General features: G+C 40.1%; 1 non-coding gene across 1 annotated transcript; it reads left to right on the forward strand.

Annotated features, from left to right (window-relative positions):
* Positions 1 to 518: 518 nt before the first annotated feature.
* Positions 519 to 625, forward strand: LOC120099390 (U6 spliceosomal RNA). The gene has a single exon (XR_015647227.1). It is a non-coding gene; the product is annotated as a U6 spliceosomal RNA (small nuclear RNA).
* The last annotated feature ends 18,671 nt before the right edge of the window (positions 626 to 19,296 follow it).

Here is a 19,296-nt window from a genome sequence, read left to right on the forward strand (position 1 = left end):
GCTGCTAGATTGGATCAGTTTACTCTTATGATGACTTCAACATATTATATGGGGAGAGAGGGTTTTGTGTCAGTAGAGAAGAAGAAAAACCCTTGGATTCCATCGAAAGTAATAAGAATCAGTTTTGATAGGAGAACCCCCTGAAGATCTTGGCTACAGAAAAGGAGAAAATCAAAAGGACCAAACAAACGTGATGTATTTGCTTATCCCTCAAGATGAGGGAAGAAAAACTACATATCAAAACCCTTCTTAAGTGACAAACACACATGGCTCATATAAGAGACAGATACCTAAGAGACAGGTACAGACACAAAGTCAGGCACAGGCAAATCCACAGGACAGTCTTTGGGCAGGCACAGATTCAGACTCATACAACATTGAACAGAAGACACGGGGAGCATGAATTAGAGAATTCTAGCATGAAGTCTTTTTCTCATTCCTTTTCCTTATTCTTCCTTTTTCATTAGATAAGGGGATTGAAAAGAAAAGGGGAGATGTGGATGTGTTGTAAAAAATTAGTGCTCGCTTCCGCAGCACATGTACTAAAATTGGAACGACACAGAGAAAATTACCATGGCCCCTGAGCAAGGATGACACGCAAATTCGTGAAGCATTCCATATTTTTAGAAATACTCAAGTTAATAAAGATAAAAAATGTATAGACAAAGATGAGGTAGATTATGAATCTACTCTTAAGACAAAAACAGGGGCTGGGGATTTAGCTCAGTGGTAGAGCGCTTACCTAGGAAGCACAAGGCCCTGGGTTCGGTCCCCAGCTCCGAAAAAAAAGAACCAAAAAAAAAAAAAAAGACAAAAACATTTTATAGCCATAATCTTACATTGGTAGATAACTTTGTATTTTAATGCAAAATTGAAGTTATATTTTGATACATTGGTATAGAATTTTGTATATTTATACAAAAGTAAAGTTATTTTTCATACATTGGCATATGTTATTGTATATGAAATTAATTTAATGTTAGTTTTGATACATATAATGTGTGTGTATATATATATATTCAATGTTTTGTGAAACTAATGCCTATATAATTCTTTTTTTTTATTAACTTGAGTATTTCTTATATACATTTCGAGTGTTATTCCCTTTCCTGGTTTCCGGGCAAACATCCCCTCCCCACTTCCCTTCCTTATGGGTGTTCCCCTCCCCACCCTCCCCCATTGCCGCCCTCCCCCCAACAGTCTAGTTCACTGGGGGTTCAGTCTTAGCAGGACCAAGGGCTTCCCCTTCCACTGGTGCTCTTACTAGGATATTCATTGCTACCTATGAGGTCAGAGTCCAGGGTCAGTCCATGTATAGTCTTTAGGTAGTGGCTTAGTCCCTGGAAGCTCTGGTTGCTTGGCATTGTTGTTCATATGGGGTCTCGAGCCGCTTCAAGCTCTTCCAGTTCTTTCTCTGATTCCTTCAACGGGTGTCCTGTTCTCAGTTCAGTGGTTTGCTGCTGGCATTTGCCTCTGTATTTGCTGTATTCTGGCTGTGTCTCTCAGGAACGATCTACATCCGGCTCCTGTCGGTCTGCACTTCTTTGCTTCATCCATCTTGTCTAATTGGGTGGCTGTATATGTATGGGCCACATGTGGGGCAGGCTCTGAAAGGGTGTTCCTTCAGTCTCTGTTTTAATCTTTGCCTCTCTCTTCCCTGCCAAGGGTATTCTTGTTCCCCTTTTAAAGAAGGAGTGAAGCATTCCCATTTTGATCATCCGTCTTGAGTTTCATTTGTTCTAGGCATCTAGGGTAATTCAAGCATTTGGGCTAATAGCCGCTTATCAATGAGTGCATACCATGTATGTCTTTCTGTGATTGGGTTACCTCACTCAGGATGATATTTTCCAGTTCCAACCATTTGCCTACGAATTTCATAAAGTCGTTGTTTTTGATACCTGAGTAATATTCGATTGTGTAGATGTACCACATTTCTGTATCCATTCCTCTGTTGAAGGGCATCTGGGTTCTTTCCAGCTTCTGGCTATTATAAATAAGGCTGCGATGAACATAGTGGAGCACGTGTCTTTTTTATATGTTGGGGCATCTTTTGGGTATATGCCCAAGAGAGGTATAGCTGGATCCTCAGGCAGTTCAATGTCCAATTTTCTGAGGAACCTCCAGACTGATTTCCAGAATGGTTGTACCAGCCTGCAACCCCACCAACAATGGAGGAGTGTTCCTCTTTCTCCGCATCCTCACCAGCATTTGCTGTCACCTGAGTTTTTGATCTTAGCCATTCTCACTGGTGTGAGGTGAAATCTCAGGGTTGTTTTGATTTGCATTTCCCTTATGACTAAAGATGTTGAACATTTCTTTAGGTGTTTCTCAGCCATTCGGCATTCCTCAGCTGTGAATTGTTTGTTTAGCTCTGAACCCCATTTTTAATAGGGTTATTTGTCTCCCTGCGGTCTAACTTCTTGAGTTCTTTGTATATTTTGGATATAAGGCCTCTATCTGTTGAAGGATTGGTGAAGATCTTTTCCCAATCTGTTGGTTGCCGTTTTGTCCTAACCACAGTGTCCTTTGCCTTACAGAAGCTTTGCACTTTTATGAGATCCCCTTTGTCGATTCTTGATCTAAGAGCATAAGCCATTGGTGTTTTGTTCAGGAAATTTTTTCCAGTGCCCATGTGTTCCAGATGCTTCCCTAGTTTTTCTTCTATTAGTTTGAGTGTGTCTGGTTTGATGTGGAGGTCCTTGATCCACTTGGACTTAAGCTTTGTACAGGGTGATAAGCATGGATCGATCTGCATTCTTCTACATGTTGACCTCCAGTTGAACCAGCACCACTTGCTGAAAATGCTATCTTTTTTCCATTGGATGGTTTTGACTCCTTTATCAAAAATCAAGTGACCAAAGGTGTGTGGGTTCATTTCTGGGTCTTCAATTCTGTTCTATCTGGTCTATCTGTCTGTCTCTGTACCAATACCATGCAGTTTTTATCACTATTGCTCTGTAATACTGCTTGAGTTCAGGGATAGTGATTCCCCTGAAGTCCTTTTATTGTTGAGGATAGGTTTAGCTACCTGGGTTTTTTGTCATTCCAGATGAATTTGCAAAATGTTCTGTCTAACTCTTTGAAGAATTGGATTGGTATTTTTATGGGGATTACATTGAATCAGTAGATCGCTTTTGGTAAAATGGCCATTTTTACTATATTAATCCTGCCAATCCATGAGCATGGGAGATCTTTCCATCTTCTGAGGTCTTCTTCAATTTCTTTCTTCAGTGTCTTAAAGTTCTTATTGTACAAATCTTTTACTTGCTTGGTTAAAGTCACACCGAGGTACTTTATATTATTTGGGTCTATTATGAAGGGTGGCCTTTCCCTAATTTCTTTCTCGGCTTCTTTCTCTTTTGTGTAGAGGAAGGCTACTGATTTATTTGAGTTAATTTTATACCCAGCCACTTTGCTGAAGTTGTTTATCAGCTTTAGTAGTTCTTTGGTGGAACTTTTGGGAACACTTAAATATACTATCATATCATCTGCAAATAGTGATATTTTGACTTCTTTTCCAATGTGTATCCCCTTGACCTCCTTTTGTTTTCTGATTGCTCTGGCTAGAACTTCAAGGACTATATTGAATAAGTAGGGAGAGAGTGGGCAGCCTTGTCTAGTCCCTGATTTTAGTGGGATTCCTTCAAGTTTCTCTCCATTTAGTTTAATGTTAGCAACTGGTTTGCTGTATATGGCTGTTACTATGTTTAGGTATGGGCCTTGAATTCCTATTCTTTCCAGGACTTTTATCATGAAGGGGTGTTGAATTTTGTCAAATGCTTTCTCAGCATTTAATGAAATGATCATGTGGTTTTGTTCTTTCAGTTTGTTTATATAAGGGATCACGTTGATGGTTTTCCATATATTAAACCATCCCTGCATGCCTGGGATGACGCCTACCTGATCATGGTGGATGATTGTTTTGATGTGCTCTTGCATTCGGTTTGCCAGAATTTTATTGAGTATTTTTGCATCGATATTCATAAGGAAAATTGGTCTGAAGTTCTCTTTCTTTGTTGGGTCTTTGTGTGGTTTAGGTATAGGAGTAATTGTGGCTTCATAGAAGGAATTCGGTAGTGCTCCATCTGTTTCAATTTTGTGGAATAGTTTGGAGAATATTGGTATGAGGTCTTCTATGAAGGTCTGATAGAATTCTGCACTAAACCCATCTGGACCTGGGCTCTTTTTGGTTGGGAGACCTTTAATGACTGCTTCTATTTCCTTAGGAGTGATGGGGTTGTTTAACTGGTTTATCTGTTCCTGATTTAACTTCGGTACCTGGTATCTGTCTAGGAAATTGTTTATTTCCTGCAGATTTTCAAGTTTTGTTGAATATAGGCTTTTATAGTAAGATCTGATGATTTTTTGAATTTCCTCTGAATCTGTAGTTATGTCACCCTTTTCATTTCTGATTTTGTTAATTTGGACGCACTCTCTGGGTCCTCTCGTTAGTCTGGCTAAGGGTTTATCTATCTTGTTGATTTTCTCAAAGAACCAACTTTTGGTTCTGTTGATTCTTTCTATGGTCCTTTTTTGTTTCGACTTGGTTGATTTCAGCTCTGAGTTTGATTATTTCCTGTCTTCTACTCCTCCTGGGTATATTTGCTTCTTTTTGTTCTAGAGCTTTTAGGTGTGCTGTCAAGCTGCTGACATATGCTCTTTCCTGTTTCTTTCTGCAGGCACTCAGCGCTATGAGTTTTCCTCTTAGCAAAGCTTTCATTGTGTCCCATAAGTTTGGGTATGTTGTACCTTCATTTTCATTAAATTCTAAAAAGTTTTTAATTTCTTTCTTTATTTCTTCCTTGACCAGGTTATTCTTGAGTAGAGCATTGTTCAATTTCCACGTATATGTGGGCATTCTTCCCTTATTGTTATTGAAGACCAGTTTTAGGCCGTGGTAGTCCGATAGCACGCATGGGATTATTTCTATCTTTCTGTACCTGTTGAGGCCCGTTTTTTGACCAATTATATGGTCAATTTTGGAGAAAGTACCATGAGGAGCTGAGAAGAAGGTATATCCTTTTGCTTTAGGATAGAATGTTCTATAAATATCTGTTAAGTCCATTTGGCTCATGACTTCTCTTAGTCTGTCTACGTCTCTGTTTAATTTCTGTTTCCATGATCTGTCCATTGATGAGAGTGGGGTGTTGAAATCTCCTACTATTATTGTATGAGGTGCAATATGTGTTTTGAGCTTTAGTAAGGTTTTTTTACGTATGTAGGTGCCCTTGTATTTGGGGCATAGATATTAAGATTGAGAGTTCATCTTGGTCGATTTTTCCTTTGATGAATATGAAGTGTCCTTCCTTATCTTTTTTGATGACTTTTAGTTGAAAATTGATTTTATTTGATATTAGAATGGCTACTTCAGCTTGCTTCTTCTGACCATTTGCTTGGAAAGTTGATTTCCAGCCTTTCACTCTGAGGTAGTGTCTGTCTTCGTCTCTGAGGTGTGTTTCCTGTAGGCAGCAGAATGCAGGGTCCTCGTTGCATATCCAGTTTGTTAATCTATGTCTTTTTATTGGGGAGTTGAGGCCACTGATGTTGAGAGATATTAAGGAATAGTGATTATTGCTTCCTGTTATATTCCTATTTGGATGTGAGGTTATGTTTGTGTGCTTTTCTTCTCTTTGTTTTGTTGCCAAGACAATTAGTTTCTTGCTTCTTCTAGGGTATAGCTTGCCTCCTTATGTTGGGCTTTACCATTTATTATCCTTTGTAGTGCTGGATTTGTAGAAAGATATTGTGTAAATTTGGTTTTGTCATGGAATATCTTGGTTTCTCCATCTATGTTAATTGAGAGTTTTGCAGGATACAGTAACCTGGGCTGGCATTTGTGTTCTCTTAGGGTCTGTATGACATCTGTCCAGGATCTTCTGGCCTTCATAGTTTCTGGTGAAAAGTCTGGTGTGATTCTGATAGGTCTGCCTTTATATGTTACTTGACCTTTTTCCCTTACTGCTTTTAATATTCTTTCTTTATTTTGTGCGTTTGGTGTTTTGACTATTATGTGTCAGGAGGTGTTTCTTTTCTGGTCCAATCTATTTGGAGTTCTGTAGGCTTCTTGTATGCCTATGGGTATCTCTTTTTTTAGGTTAGGGAAGTTTTCTTCTATGATTTTGTTGAAGATAATTACTGGTCCTTTGAGCTGGGAGTCTTCACTCTCTTCTATACCTATTATCCTTAGGTTTGATCTTCTCATTGAGTCCTGGATTTCCTGTATGTTTTGGACCAGTAGCTTTTTCCGTTTTACATTATCTTTGACAGCTGAGTCAATGATTTCTATGGAATCTTCTGCTCCTGAGATTCTCTCTTCCATCTCTTGTATTCTGTTGGTGAAGCTTGTATCTACAGCTCCTTGTCTCTTCTTTTGGTTTTCTATATCCAGGGTTATTTCCATGTGTTCTTTCTTGATTGCTTCTATTTCCATTTTTAATTCCTTCAACTGTTTGATTGTGTTTTCCTGGAATTCTTTCAGGGATTTTTGTGTCTCCTCTCTATGGGCTTCTACTTGTTTATATATGTTTTCCTGGAATTCTTTCAGGCATTTTTGTGATTCCTCTCCGTAGGCTTCTACTTGTTTATTAATGTTTTCCTGTGTTTCTCTAAGGGAGTTCTTCACGTCTTTCTTGAAGTCCTCCAGCATCATGATCAAATATGATTTTGAAACTAGATCTTGCTTTTCTGGTGTGTTTGGATATTCCATGTTTGTTTTGATGGGAGAATTGGGCTCTGATGGTGCCATGTAGTCTTGGTTTCTGTTGCTTGGGTTCCTACGCTTGCCTCTCGCCATCAGATTATCTCTAGTGTTACTTTGTTCTGCTATTTCTGACAGTGGCTAGACTGTCCTATAAGCCTGTGTGTCAGGAGTGCTGTAGACCTGTTTTCCTGTTTTCTTTCAGCCTGTTATGGGGACAGAGTGTTCTGCTTTCGGGCGTGTAGTTTTTCCTCTCTACAGGTCTTCAGCTGTTCCTGTGGGCCTGTGTCTTGAGTTCACCAGGCAGGTCACTTGCAGCAGAAAAGTTGGTCTTACCTGTGGTCCCAAGGCTCAAGTTCGCTCGCGGGGTGCTGCCCACGAGCTCTCTGTGGTGGCAGCAACCAGGAAGATCTGCGCCGCCCTTTCCGGGAGCTTCAGTGCACCAGGGTTAGATGGCATTTGGTGTTTTCCTCTGGAATCAGTAATGTGTGCAGAGTGCAGTCTCTTCTGGTTTCCCAGGCGTGTCTGCCTCTCTGAAGGTTAACTCTCCCTCCCACGGGATTTGGGTGCAGAGAACTGTTTATCCGGTCTGTTCCTTCAGGTTCCGGTGGTGTCTCAGGCACAGGGGTCCTGCCGCTCCTGGGCCCTCCCCCACGGGAACCCAGAGGCCTTATAAAGTTTCCTCTTGGGCCAGGGATGTGGGCAGGGGTGGGCAGTGTTGGTGGTCTCTTCCGCTCTGCAGCCTCAGGAGTGCCCACCTGACCAGGCGGTGAGGTCTCTCTCTCACGGGGTCTGGGTGCAGAGAGCTGCTGGGGTCCGGGATCTGTGGGTGTGGGACTCCCGGTAAACACAGGAAGTGCCGGTCCTAGAGGAATTCTGCCTCTGTGTGTCCCGAGTTCACCAGGCAGGTCTCTTGCAGCAGAAAAGTTGGTCTTACCTGTGATCCCGAGGCTCAAGTTTGCTCGCGGGGTGCTGCCCACGAGTTCTCTGCGGCGGCAGCCGCCTATATAATTCTTAAAGACACAATATAAAGTTCTAGTTCTTTTAAAAGCTACTAGTGTTATGAACTGTTAGGAATAAATAGAAAGACACAAAATAATAGTCAGATAGTCAAACTCATGTCATATTAGATACTAGTTTAGTTTATTATAATAAGATGATTTCAAAGTTATTAAGATAGCAAATAGCTAAGAATAATTTTTGACAATTCAGATAATCTATGGAAAGATATTTGGTCTTCAAAAACCCCAGAAATCCACAGAATGTGGCATTTAAAATTGTTTCATTATTAAAAGACCTTTTTTAGGCTATGACAGGCCTGCTCATGAAAGAATCCCATGCATGCTACTTCAAAGAAGATGATGAACATCAATAACCTCGATACGGAGTCGCTTCAACTGTGGCAAGCTAGCCACTGGGCAATCAAAATACCCATGTTTCAACTACAGACAAAATTCTATCCAGAAAGAACACAGGGAAGTTGATTGCCAAGCTCTGCCAAGACAGGCTATGCAAGTCTTTCATAATTCCTGCTTCACAAAAGGTCTGTCAGATATACTGGGCCAGAAGACTGAAGATGGATACTCCAACATTATAGAGACAATTCTGGGAAATTGTTCAGACAGCAAACAATGTCTGTCTTTTCCATAATCTTGGAAGTTGCTTATCTGCATTGTCTACTTACTCAGGAAATAATTATTCCTTCACAGGCATCTGATGGGATTGAAGACTAGACAGTTAGAGTCTCACAATTCAACTTGAATTGTTTAAGATTTAAGAAGATGTAGGCCTAAAAAGATGCTTTTAGGCTGGTTATGCAAATTAGGATAAAATTGAGTTAAATACAAAACTTTAGGCATACTAAGATAGGATAGATAATAAAATAATTTTTAAATTTGCCAAATCCTATGGATTGGACATTATGAATATAAATAGTACTTAGTAGCTTATATAATAGTTATTTATTCAAGATATATTTGAAAAGAAAAGCCTTTTATTTAACTAAAAAAGGGTAATTGTAGAGAGACTATCTTGTGTATTGTATGGATGTATCACGTGTCATAGTTTTTCCACTGGCTACAGGGAGTGCATACCCAGGGTCGTGGTTTGTATATACTTGGCAGGTGCAGGAGATTCACTGGGGAAGATGGGTGAAGATGAACACATTGAACCTGACTGAGTACAGGTAACCAGCCAGCCAATCTACATGGCAGAATGTAGATAAGAATGGTTTAATTTAAGCTATGATCCAGTCAGGGATGGGCCTAGCTAAGTTATTTATAAGCATATTTTGAGTTTGATTCTTACTTCTGGGAGCATGGGGCTGGGAGAAAGAACTTCTACACATATACACATATACATGTATACATGTATACATATATACATGTCTTTTTAACATATGAAAGTGTCCAAATTGTCTCCTTTTCACCACCCTCATAAGGAGAAAGTCCAGCTCTAGTTTTAAGTGAATACTAAGTATTAGCTAAGCACATAACTGACACTGAACAGATGAGATAGGGATCAGGATCATGTCAATAGAGCAGCAGTTCTCAACTTAGCAGTTCACGAGGTCACCAAAGACCATCAGAAAACACAGATATTTACATTGTGATTCATAACAATAGCAAATTGAAGTTATAAAGCAGCAACAAAAATGTTTTTCTTTTTTGGTTGGGGATCAGCACAACTGATCCTGAGGAACTGTACTAAAGGGTCACAGCATTAGGAAGGTTGAGAACCACTGCAACAAACTTCTTTTTCTGGGCTGGTTCCACTCCTTGTTAGCAGCTTTCCTCAAGACATATCCTATGGCTGTGGCATCTCGAAAATCTTGGGGTCCCCAAGGCAGCTTCAATGTTACAGTTTCTTGTTTCAATGTCTAGCATCCACACATGATCTTTTGGGATCCTCCAAAGGCCTGGTGTTACTTCTCTAGCTCTTCCCCTCTGTAGCACTCTAACCTCAGGTTGATGCATTTCATTACAGCTGCTGTTCCTAGTGATCATCCCATGGTACTGGCATCTACAATACACTGGGATCATCTGCTTCAACTAGGCTTCACCAAAAGCCAATCATAGGCTCTCTTCATGGTGCCAAGCCTTAAATCCTTTTCATGACCCCTTCAGTCCTGGGCCATCAACTGTTAACTGAGGCTGCACCTTCACCAATGACCTCCCATGACCTCTCACAGTGCCAAGCCAAAGCTGTTCTTCATGATCCCTCCATGCTTTCAAAACCAGTACCACCTGAGGGACTCTTATACATTACCAAGTCCAACCACAGCATGAGGTACAACCTTGGCTATCTCTGGAACACAGCTTCTTTGTGCTCTCAGAAAACACTTCCCAGAAGATGTCACCTCAGTGATGTTGGTCTCTTCTTAATCACCACCAATTTCCTGGTTTCAGCTAATCAGCACCAATTGTTCCAGTATTCTCTTCTATTTTTTCACACTAAAGCCAAAGAAGAGATACATGGCCAAAGCTGCCAAGTTCTGCTGCTTGCTGGAGCTGGAACATGCACCCCTTATACAATTATCAGCTTTCTGTCTTCCACCTCCCTCTCTGCCTAAGCTTGGAACTTGTTCTGTACATTGATCTTGAACTCAGAGATCTGCATGACTCTGTCTTCTATAATTCAAGGATTAAATGTGTATATTACCATGCCTGGATTTAAACTTTTCTTCACCTAGAACCTGTTTTGTCCCAGGCTAGCCTTGATCTCAGAGATCTGTTTGGTTTTGTCTCCTGGGATTAAAGGTGTACACAACCATGCCTGGATCTAAACTTAGCTGGGTAGGATCTTGCCCCAAAATTCCTTAATCCATTATTTCCTAGAATATAGGATTCAGTTCCATTTCACTTTCTGATGCCCCTTTAATAGTAGAACCATATATTCTATATTTTTTTCTTTCTCAACTTGCTATGCTTGTTTAAAATACTCTTCATGAGACTTAATCAGAGAACAATGTCTATGATGGGTGTCTCTGAGACTTCCTTTGTCAATGCAGTCTGAGTCTCTTCACCTTAGCCTGAGGCAGATTCTTCAGACAAGGGCAAAAATGTAGCCACATTCTTCACCAAAATAACCCCCAAATAGTCTCTAGGCCACATATTGAAATTCTCCACTGAAACCCCTTGGCCCAGGTCTACAAAATTCAAATCACTCTCAGTAACAAAGTCTTCCATAGTCCTACTAGGATAGCCCATGAAGCCCCATTTAAAGCATTCCACTGCTTTCCAAATCCAAAGTCCCCAAATCCACATTCTTCCAAACAAAGGCATGGTCAGGACTATCACAACAATACTCGAGTCCCTGGCACCAACTCCTTTCTTAGTTAGTTTTTACTACTGTGAACAGACACCATGACCAACAACATTTAATTGGGTCTCGCTTACAGGTTCAAAGGTTCAGTCCTTTATCATTAAGGTGGGAGCATGGCAACATCTTAAGCAGTCACAGTGCAGGAGGAGCTGAAAGTTCTACATCATTACCTGAAGGCTGTTGGCAGAATACTGGTTTCCAGGCAGCTAGGACTAGGGTTTTAAAGCCCACATCCACATTGCCACACCTACTCCAACAAGGCCACACCTCCAAATAGTGCCACTCCCTTGGCCAAGTATATACAAACCATGATACTGGGTATGCACTCCCTGTAGCCAGCAGAAAAACGATGAATGTTTTTAAGTCCTTGGGGCCAGTGAGAAAGAGAAGAAAAGAAAATTCACACACACACACACACACACACACACACACACACACACAGAGAGAGAGAGAGAGAGAGAGAGAGAGAGAATATGAAACAAAAGGCAGAGTCCAATAACTTCATACAAATATATCATACATGTATGTATACATACATACAGAACTATAGACAGACATATACACATCCACAGATACAATGGTTAGAGAAAAGCTCCAGCAAGTAGGCTCCAAGCATTTCACACATACATACAATAAATACATAGAAAGCTCTAACACACACCCAGACAAGTTTTACATATATGCATACACATAGACAAGAAATGAAAGGAACAATGTCCCAACACTCCACTCACATATAGCTTACAAATATACACACATACACATAGTTGATGTGTGGAAGGAACAATGTTCCAGCCTTCATACTTTACTCTTTCTTCCATAGCTTACATATTCCAGCAAAATCTTTCAAGCAGTGTACAATTATAATGTGATTTCATTTTAGTTTTCTTCTAGTGAATGATTATGAAAAGGCAATGTGTTCTGCAATACGTTTACAAGAAATAATATTATGTAATACAGGCAAAGAAAACAAATTATGCGCCAAAACCCACATACATTTGTAACTAAGCAACTTGTTATAGGTTAATGAAGTGTAAGCAAGCAAGGGGGTTTTCCTCAGGTAGTGTTTTTCTTCCTGGCAGGCAGTAATCTGCAGTTCCAAAGAAAGGAGCAATTATTTTATTATTTATTTTCAAAAGTAATCTTACAAGAATCTTTTAAGAGTCACAAATCTAACCTTTTATATAAAAATCAGTCATATCTACCTTAAATCCTTAGAATGCATATATACTCATCCGTAATTCTTATTAAATCATGTCAGGAAACTGAGGGCAAAAATGGATATAAGAAATGAATCGGGGTTGGGGATTTGGCTCAGTGGTAGAGCGCTTGCCTAGCAAACGCAAGGCCCTGGGTTTGGTCCCCAGCTCCGAAAAAAAGAAAAAGAAAAAAAAAGAAATGAATCATTATCTGTCCAGTCTCAGTGAGAGTCACATCTGCCAGTGCTGCCATTGTTCTTGTTCCCTGACCATAAAGGTCCCTAGCTTAATTAATAAGAGTGTGCCTTTCTGAACTTCAGATTGTTCTCTTACATCAGAGCCAGTAGCAAAAACATCTCAGCCTAGCTTCACTAACAACTTTATTTTTCCAAATGTTCTTTTTCCTAAGTGTGGTGGTCATTGTTGAAAATCTCCATCTCTAAGTTCTTTCCTAGGGTGGTGGTAGAATCGTAATGTGCTCTAGCAGCAATGCCTGAAGGAGATCAAGCATTAGTACTGTGAATGCCAGAGACATTGCCCAGTAAGGGACTGGAAGCCCCTTAGAGTTTTCATACAGATTCAGAGGGAAGTAAAGGCAGCAAGCAGAGCAGAACTCCACAACAGCATGGAGTCCTCAAGACACATGGTCCTCAGGGCTGTGTCAAACCAAGGCCCATTCATGTGGCTGTGGTAACTGTGGGCTGCATTGTATGGGTTCTAAAGTCATTTGTCATTCCTCTTGCATGTCCATGGCACTTTACCACTATGTATACCACTAGCTCTGTATGGGCAAGGCTTGAAGAAAAAAAATATAACCTCTTAAATTGGTCATCCATGGTGATTTTCTCTTTTTTTAATCATGTATTGGTCTATATTTCCATAGATTTATTTTATTTATGCATTTACATGTATATGTGCATATATGTGTATATGAGTATGTCATATAAAGGCTAGAGATTCATGTGGAGTGCCTTCCTTAATAACTCTTCACCTTAGTTTTGAGACAATGCCTCTCACTGAATTTGGAACTCACCAATTCAGCTAGACTGTCTAGCCTGCAACCCTAGGTATCTTTCTGTCTCTGCTGCCCTAGTGTTAAGAGCATGGATGCTTGGTGCCATACCTAGTTTTCGCTATGAGTACTGGTGATCTAAACTCACGATTCAGCGTCAAGCACACTATAGACTGAGACATCTCCCGCAGCTCATACTTTGTAAGATTTCTCCAGTAACCTCCACATCCTATTTCTAATCATATGCTGGTGAGGCCCAAGTTATATGTCCACTGGAAGATCAGCAGAAAAAAAATGCCTTTCCTTCCTAGTAAGGAACCCACTGTGCTTTCAGCAGAGATATGATTTAAAGGATCTCTATGAGAAAGGGAAGTGTATTCAGTAGTGTCACTCACTGGGGCGGTAAGTACTTAAGAAAACCAAAAATCAGACAATAGCTTTCCATTGTGGGCCGAGGAGGGCTTGCTCATTAGATAAGGACAGGAGACAAAACTGTCACTGTGCCAAAAACCTGGCGGCTTAAAATGAAGGCAAGATGGGTTTTTTTCCCTTGCCCATAGCTCCCAATCTTATCTGTGGACCAGGGTAGGAGAAGGTCAAGGTTAATATCACAGGACACATTATAAAATGATAGCAAAGTTTACTTACTAGACAGAAATGGAAAGGAAAAGAAAAATATACTGTTGTGGCACAAACTAATCACTCAACATTTTCTGGAACTAGAATCCAAACATGAAATCTAGTTGCAACTTTTTAAATTTATAGTAGTAATACTTGTAAAAAAAAATCCCACAGCCAGTCCCACAGCCTGCATATTAGCTCCCACCTTAATCTCAGCACTGAGGAGGCAGAGGAAGACAGATCTCAAGTTCAAGATCATCCTGGTCTACAGATCAAGTTCTGTTTTGGAGAAAGAAACAAAACCGAAACAAAAACAGTTAAATTGTGTTGGGCCTGGAAAACCAGGCCTGTAATCTCACTGGCTCAGGAGGACCAGGCAGGAGGGTCACACGTTCAAGGCTATCCTGGACTGCTTAATGAGACTTTGTCTCAAAAAGTTAACAAAAAGAGGATTAGGGATATATAGGTCAGTGAGTGGGTTAGCGATAGAGTGCTTGCCTAGCATGTGAAAAAGTCCCTAGGTTCAATCTCAAGTGTGACAAGAACAGTTAAAAGTAAATTTGTACAAATAGTATAAGAAGTTCTATTTATGAACATTTAAAAGGTTCATGGCTAAAAACACAATCACTACATTCATTTACCTCCAGAGATATTTCCGTGCTTTTGAACTAGTTCTCGGTTTCTGATGTTGCACACCCGTAGTCCCAACTGCTCAGATGGCTGGAGCCGGAGAGAAGTCCTTAGGAATTTGAAGACTGCCTGAAGAACCTAGGAACACTGCCTCAAAAATATAACAACAACAACAACAACAACAAAACCAAAACAACAAAACCCAAAATGGTTTATAAAACAACTTCAAAAGCACACCTTCAAACCTCTCATTACACAACCTCTCTACAAGGATTGCCATGAACCCAGGTCACTAAACCACTCAATATCACATTGCCTTCATTCTGAGCTTGCATCTTGCATATTAAGATCTGTGTGTGTGTGTGTGTGTGTGTGTGTGTGTGTGTGTTAACAAAATCTGTGTCACTTTATCTGATCACTTCAACATTGTGCCCAACCACTAAATTTTTTCTAAAGGAGAGAAATGTTAATTCATTTTTTCTTATACCACTTATATTTATCTCCTTTTTATCGTCTGTTTTTTGCTTTGATATTGATTCTCGAGGCAGAGCTCCCTGGTGTAGGATGATAAGAGAATGATAAAAACAAATTTGAGGGAAAAAGGTCCAAAGAATAATAAGAGAAGCCCAGTGGTGGCACACAACTTTAATCCCAGCACTTGAGAGGCAGAGGTAGAGCTCTGAGATCAAGAACAGCCTGGTCACCAGATGCTGGGGACAACATATGATGACAGGGACTGCCAGCAGTAGGCCGGGATGGAGACAGCTCAGTAGCCCGCAGCAGCTCTTTGTAAAAACTGGTTGTTCCCATTTCTCCTACCCTTAGCCCTGGACAACGGCTGTATAGATTTTATTTGTGCATAATAGCCTTTCAGTTGGCCTTGGTGTACATAATTATTCTATTATACCTGACTTTCCTACTTCTTTCTCCTTCTGCTCTGGTGAATTCTGTGAAACTAGATGTCCTTTGATGTAATGATTCTTAAACAATTGGAAATTGAGGCATAGGGGCACAGCACAGCACAGCCCTAATGGCCCAGGTGCATGCTGTGTGTTCTCATCTTGGAAACAATGTAATAACTGCACAATGGTAACTCCAGATTAATGTTTGACTTGCAAAGAAACTTTAAAGAAATTATTAGAAAATGAACTAGAGCCAACATTGGGACCCTAAGAAAGGAAAAAGTTATTGACATTAGGCAATACGTTTTACATAATATTTGAGAGTGGTTCCTGGATAAGGAAGTATAGAATATATAAAATTATATACTAGTAAACTAAGTCAAAATACTGGGACTCTTACGAGAGTCATTGTGTGCAAGGAACAGAGAGCTAGCAGAGCCACTGAGTTAAGGGTTAACTTGATTCTTTCTGGCCACTGCCTGGCAGCTTTGCCCATGTCATTTATCATTAGAGCTGCACAGGAAAATGCAAGTAGCTGACCTCGGAGCTTTGAGCTCTGAAGTATAATAAGTCAAAAGTTAAAGTTTCAATAATGACAAATTTACAATTATTATTATTTTGGCCACAGGCCTGGGAATAGGGAAGCTTGAAACTTGGGGGAACTATTGTAATTCTTAGTTCTTTGTGGGATGTGGTTATTCTTTTGAATTTGGTTTGGCAATGATTATACAATGTCTTTTTTCTACTTGCTCTTGGATTATCAATAAGAGACTGGGCCAAGAGAAAGGCTAGAGAGCATGTGAAGAGTGAATTAGAGAGAGCATGAGGGAGTGAAGGTAAGAGCAAATGTGAGAGTGAATGAGAAAGCAAATGTGAAAGCAAGTCTGAGAGTGAGTGAGAGAACATGAGAAGAGCATGTGAAGAGTGAGTGAAGAGAGAATGTGAGGTGTGTATGAAGATTGTGTGTGTGAGTGAAAGGAGAGTACATGTGGTGTGTGTGTGAGATATGTGTGAGGTGTGTATGGAGTGTGTGTGAGAATGAAAGGGTGATGACCAGAGGTGTGTATGAGTGTGGGAGTTCAAGAAAAGCAAAGTTCAATGGAGAAAAGCAAAGTGCACAAGAGAATGAAGAGTGAGTGCAGCCTCAAGCTCTGAGAGAGAGAGAGAGAGAGAGAGAGAGAGAAAGAGTTTAAGCCTTGAAATTGCCTGTCAGTCTGTACCCAAAAGAGTAGTCTGTGTATATTTATTATGCGCCTTCCAGATATCCCTGCTTCCAGTTGAGAACCCCAATCCTGTGTTGAGGCTGAACCCCAGCAAACAGATTGAGTTCCAAGACAGCCAGGGCTACACAGAGGAAACCCTGTCTCAAAAAAGAAAACAAAAAAAAAAAAAAAATAAGAGGAAGCAGCCAGTCACACATGGTAATGTATGTATCACTTTGGATGGATTACTTGGAAGACAGAGGCAGTGGGTCTTTCTGAGTTCCAAACCAGACTGGTCTATATAGAACACTGCTTCTCATCCTTCCTGATGCTGTCACCCTCTAATACTTGTGGTGACTCCCAACCATAACATTATTTTTGTTAGTACTTCATAACTGCAATTTTGCTACTGTTATGAATCATAATGTAAATATCTTATATGTAGGATATCTGGTATGCAACCTCTGGGAAAGAGTCATTCAACCCTCAAGAGAGTTACAGCCCACAGGCTGAGAGCTGCTGACAGAGTGATGGTGGTTACAAACTGACATCTTGTCTCAAAAGATGAAAGCACTGAGTTACATTAATAATCTAATCCTGGGGCTGGACAGATGGCTCAGCAGCTAAGAGCACTGACTGCTCTTCCAGAGGTCCTGAGTTCAAATCCCAGCAACCACATGGTGGCTCACAACCATCTATGATGAGGTTTGATGCCCTCTTCTGGTGTGTCTGAAGACAGCTACAGCGTACTTATATATAATAAATAAATAAATAAATAAATAAATAAATCTTTAAAAGAATAATCTAATCCTGGAGGCTCTACCCCCATAATCTCATTTTTAGGTAATTACCTCTAAAAAGTCAAATCTCCAAAGGTACCTTGGGCATGGGGGTCACAGTAAGTACTTGAAATGACTTGAAAACATAAACATTCAGTCCACAGGAATTATAGAACACACACTGTGATGTTCTGAATGAGAATCCCCCGATACCCCTCAACCCCCATAGGCTCATATATTGGAATGCATAGTTAGTCCCTAGTTGGTGTAGATGTGCATCCTGGTTGGAGGGGTATGCCACTGGAGCTGAGCTTTGAGGTTTCAAAAGACTGTGGTTTTCCCAGTTAGCACTTGTGCCCTATGAGTGTGACTCAGATATAAACTTTCAGCAATGGCTCTAGCTCTAGTATTACGTCTGCGTGCCTGCCTCCCTACCAAGCCTGCATCATTATGGTCATGAACTCTAATCTCCTAAAATTATAAGGCTCCCAAGGTCATGGTATTTTGATACAGCATTAGAAAGGTAAATACACACACAGACACACACACATATATACACAAACATGCACACATATACACTGAGACCCTTTCTAAAAAATGATAATATTTTAATTTTATTTTTATGTGCATGGATGTTTTGCATGCACCACACAGTCTATGTACACATGCCTGCAGTGCTGATGGTGGGGGGTTATTTAGAGGGCATCAGATCTGAAGTAACAGATGGCTAGAGACTGCCATGTGGGTTCTGGGAACTGAACCTGGGTCCTGTGGAAGAGCAGTCAGTGCCCTTCACTATGAAGCCATCTCTTCAACCCCAATAAAATAACATTTTATAAGTTACTCGATATGTAATATGCTGTACAAAATGAACTAAGACAAACATCAAAAGCTTACCTTTTCCCATGAAGACAAAAGAAAATAGTTAAAAATTACAGATTTTGATTCTCTATCTCATATTCTGGAAAATCTCCAAAACCTATAGTGAAAAGTTAATCACATCTCTTAACTCAAACACAATACTGCCCTAGAAACTCACTTTTAAATCAGTGGAATCAGGAATAGTCCTATTCCTACCCCTCCCACAGCTCCTTCCTACTCTTTTCTATCTCTCTATCAACTACTCCGGAGCATGAGTCTGTCCTGGAGTGTGGATGTTAAACTTAGGACTCTCCATTGGTGAACAACTGATTTTACCATTTCAAGAAGGTATCAGTTGAAAATACATTCTTAGCTGGAGTGGAATGTTATGTGTAGTTCCTCTACTCTGTGGTGGAATACAGTCCGCTTTAAACTTGTACAGGTCTTCTGCATGCTTATTTTAAAATTTTAGACAATACCAAATATATAGCTCAGGTAAAGCTTGAAATTCTCATACTTGTACCTTAGCCTCCAAAGTTCTGGAATTAAACATGTATAACATGTCTACCTCAGGACTTTATTATATATCTTCCTCATCTGCAAATTATCAACCAATTTGGGCTGAAATTCACAATCCCATTATGTATTTTCCCCATTGCCTGATATAATCAGGACCCTGTAAATGCTTTTTAAAAGACTATTCTTTCTATGAGTTCCCTGAGTAACATGTTAAATAACTTTGATATACATTTGCCAACAACAAGAGTAGTATTTGTGCTTAACACTAATTAGGGGATTCCATTTTAACATTTTTGGAAATCAGGAGTCTTTTCTAAGAAGTCTTCTGGATCATAAAAGTCACATTGCTCTACCCTGATATGACTTAAAGACTTACTTAGTGGCTGTAAGCTGGATCACAAATATTTTATCTTAGGGGTTAACATAAGTCACTGAATAGCAGGCCACAATCACCACCTCTTGAACGTGGATCCCATGTGCAGACACCTGCAGGGGCAAAACTGGTAAAAGTGGGGGAGGGATGGTAAGATGCTATACTAAGTAAGACTCCA

This window comes from Rattus norvegicus, chromosome X (genome assembly GCF_021556685.1).
Source record: "Rattus norvegicus strain SHRSP/BbbUtx chromosome X, alternate assembly SHRSP_T2T, whole genome shotgun sequence".
In the NCBI taxonomy this organism is placed as follows: domain Eukaryota; kingdom Metazoa; phylum Chordata; class Mammalia; order Rodentia; family Muridae; genus Rattus; species Rattus norvegicus.